General features: G+C 38.9%; 2 pseudogenes; both read left to right on the forward strand.

Moving 5' to 3' along the window:
• The first annotated feature begins 713 nt into the window (after positions 1–713).
• LOC126685147 (5S ribosomal RNA) lies at positions 714–834 on the forward strand (annotated as a pseudogene).
• A 208-nt stretch (positions 835–1,042) lies between these two features.
• On the forward strand, positions 1,043–1,163 carry LOC126685159 (5S ribosomal RNA; annotated as a pseudogene).
• Positions 1,164–3,936: the final 2,773 nt, after the last annotated feature.

Below are 3,936 nucleotides of genomic sequence, written 5' to 3' on the forward strand. Positions count from 1 at the left end.
TACAGTTTCCTTTAGTCACGATAAAACTCTATTTTCAATAAATCTCAAAGTCCGAGTTTATCATTAACTTATTTAAGATTCCTTTGGTCGGAATATAATTCCCTTCAATATACCGACAAATTCTTTATTCTCAAGCTTCTGCTGTTTGAATTAGGACACATGGTCAAATTGGGCGACTTAGACGTACGGGGTATTACAGATGGGTGACCTCCTCAGGAAGTCCTCGTATTGCGCCCCCTTTTTTTGCATTTTTAGCGGTCTGCGCCTGCATTTTTTATTATTATTCTCGCCGAGCGATAAACGAGTAACGAAGAATTGCAGTTCAGGGACTAAACGGGAAATATGGAAAAAGAACGTACTTTTAAAAATAGATTTTATTTTGGTTGAATGAGTTGCAAGGCAGCAGATATATACGATGATCGTGCAAGGTATGACAGAACCAGCATCCGGATACCATCAGAACTCCGAAGTCAAACGTGCTTGGGCGAGAGCAGTACTAGGATGGGTGACCTCTTGGAGAAGTCCTCGTGTTGCGCCCCTTTTGTTTTTCATTTTTAGATGTTTATCGCCGAGAGATAAACGAGTAACGACGAATTGCAGTTCAGGGACTAAACGGGAAATATGGAAAAACTTCAGGGACCAAAACGTACTTTTAAAGATAGCTTTTATTTTGCTTGAATGAGTTGCAAGGCAGCAGATATACAAGGTATGATGGGTGCGATCATACCTGTACTACTGTAGCGGATCCCATAAGAACTCCGAAGTTAAACGTACTTGGGCGAGAGCAGTTTTAGGATAGTTGACCTCCTGGGGGAAGTCCTCGTGTTGCGCCCCTTTTTTTGTATTTTAAGCGGCCTGCGCCCGTATTTTTTATTATATTATCGCCGAGAGATAAACGGTTAAAGACTAATTGCAGTTCAGGGACTAAACGGGAAATCTGGAAAATGTTCAGGGACCAAAATGTACTTTAAAACATAGCTTTTATTTTGGTTGAATGAGTTGCAAGGCAGCAAATATATACGATGATCGTGCAAGGTATGACGGGTGCGATCATACCAGCACTACTGCATCGGATCCCATCAGAACTCTAAAGTCAAAAGGGCTTCGGCGAGGGCAGTACTAGGATGAGTAACCTCCTAGGGGAAGTCCTCGTGTTGTGGCCCCTTTTTTGCATTTTTAGCGGTCCTCACCTGCATTTTTTATTATTATTATCGCCGAGAGATAAAAGAGTAACGATGAATTGCAGTTCAAGGACTAAACGGGAAATATGGAAAAGGTTCAGGGATCAAAATGTACTTTTAAAGATAGCTTTTATTTTGGTTGAATGAGTTGCAAGGCAGCAGATATATACGATGATCGTGCAAGGTAGAAATTTTATTAAGTGGGTCTAATTTAGCACTAATAAATCTTAAATGATTTATTAAAAATAAAATATAGGTCTCGTGAGAATAAAAATTATGCTTTTAGCCAAACTATCTAATCTAACAATTCAAATGAGAATTCATTTGAATCTAGAGAAACCTAAAACTTAGGTTTATATGTTTCAGAGAACGACGATTACGGCACGCTACAGTAGGTTCGCCGATTTCGATCCAATTTCTCATTTTTAACTCGAATTTCTGCGTTAATACGATATTAATCGAAGTTATAACCGTTATTTTGAATTCGTTGATATAGAAATGAATTAATTTGAATATATAACGGTTACCGTATCGAATCGAACGTATACGTATTTATTTTACGTTTCGATTGCGTAATCGAGTTGTTTGGTATGTGAATTAACATTTTGGATCAAAAAATGACGTAGTAGCTCGACGGAATTAGCCCGGGAACGGAGTTCCCATGGTTGTGCGTGAGCACAGTTGTGCGGACGCACAGCCAGCCTGTGCGACCGCACAATCATCTATGCGGACGCACATGGACACTGTGCGGGCACACAGGGCTTCGCACCAACGCGCATTTCCGACGTACTTTCGCATGTCGAGCTCCGAATTGACGAGGTTCGGAAAATTTGGAACGGTACGTTCAATACGGAATCAAAAAGGACTTTGAAATATGAACTAAGACGTTTAAAAAGGACTTGTACTATTAAAGAAGTTCGATCAATTAGAATTTAGAGATATTTTAATTAGATCCTCTATTAATCAATGTGATTAATAGTTAGAGGACTATGAATTAATATCGAGGATGGGAATAGACTGGATATGTTATATGTCTATTAATGTCTATAGAGAGTCTACTCTTTAGAGTTAGACTTCTTGTTTCAATTGTGTTTAACAGTTGTTTTCTAACTAGATCCGATGAGCAAGCAAGCTACCGGACCAGGAGAGTAGAGGGTTATCAAAAACGGTTTTTTTGAATAACGGTTTTGTGAGTTCGCATATGTACTTTTGAATATTAATGCCAATACATTTATAACTCAAAATGTGTTTGAAATTTCATTGCATAGAGTCGATTTGAAACCAATATAGATCCACTGGAACATGCTATCTATTGGGAAACAATGGGACTGTGTGATCACCGGTGTTAATAAATCACTGCATTATATTGCATATTGGTTGGGTCCTGTGGCCAGATGCTTGCAAAGCGGCCTAAACCTAACAGATTGTCCTAGGGAACCAATAATTCAATTTACGGCCCAACAAACCTTACACAGAGTTAGATGACTGTGACATCATGAGTTCACAATTCATCCTGTGTTAAACAAGTGAGCATGAATTGTGGTATTAACCATAGTTAACCAAATGAGGTTTCTCTTAGGGTTTCATTTGGATCGGTTATTTGGCTGCACAGAGTGTGTTTACATGCGATTTCTGCTTTTATTAATATGCTTAAGTAACTATGTGAATTCCCTCATATTTCACCCCCGTTGATTTCCCTTTCACAGGTAAATGACATTTTGACGTGACAAGACTTCCAGTTCTTTCTCCGGAAGTCGTAAATAGATAAAGGTCACACTAAAGCTACAGGGTAGTTCTAATATCGCACAGTAGTTCATTTGTAAATGTTTTAACTCTGATGCGAAACTACTGTTAGTATCATTTTGGGACAAAAGCATGTTTTATACAAAAAGGGCTTTTGCCAGATGTTTATAAAGAAACCTGATTTTGATAAAAGCTTTATGTTTGTTTGGCATGCTTTAATTGGTTACTTGATGTGTTAACTTGTATGCACCGCTGGCATTGTTTTCGGACAGGGTTGTGTTAGGATACGTGTTGTGTACACGTACTACCCTGAGTCCACAAATGCAATCGCACGGTTTTGATTACACGTTTATCTCTATGTTTTCAAATACTTGCAAAAAGAGATTGAAACCTTTTATATTTTCAAGACGCGGAAAGTTTTTACTATTTTTCCTAGGCTTGCTACGGGTTTTGGAACAACCATTCCCATTCCCTAGAACCTGTCTTGGCACGAGTTTTTGGGTGGAAATCGGGTCGTGACAAACTTGGTATCAGAGAAATGTTGTAGAACTAGAGTGTCTACAATAACATTACCGATACTAGAACGATAGAGTCTAGGGAAATACTGCAGCAATAGAATTCGAGTCATATCCTTGTTATGTCATCATTTGATTGTGAAATATTCAGCTTTTCCTTTAGGCTGTGAGTCTATATTATGTTTAACACGAGATATGTGTTGTGACACGCATTATCACATGAGGTGCGATCATTAAGATGGTTATATGCGTACATGTTGAACTCGTATTTGTCGTATATTTTTTGATTGCAGTGTGGTTTGATTTAGTTAGGATGGCTGAATAAAGAGAAACTCGCGGTCGAGCTGCGATGATACGAGATGCACCTGAAGAGGCTCCTGATTATTCGTCTGTTGCATTTAGGGAAAAATGAACCGGCTAATACGGCATGTAGAGGCCATGGGCGTGGTAGACCTAGAGGTAGAGCTAGAGGTCAGCTAGTGGAGGAATAGGAACCA

Source organism: Mercurialis annua, linkage group LG5 (assembly GCF_937616625.2).
Source record: "Mercurialis annua linkage group LG5, ddMerAnnu1.2, whole genome shotgun sequence".
Lineage (NCBI taxonomy): Eukaryota > Viridiplantae > Streptophyta > Magnoliopsida > Malpighiales > Euphorbiaceae > Mercurialis > Mercurialis annua.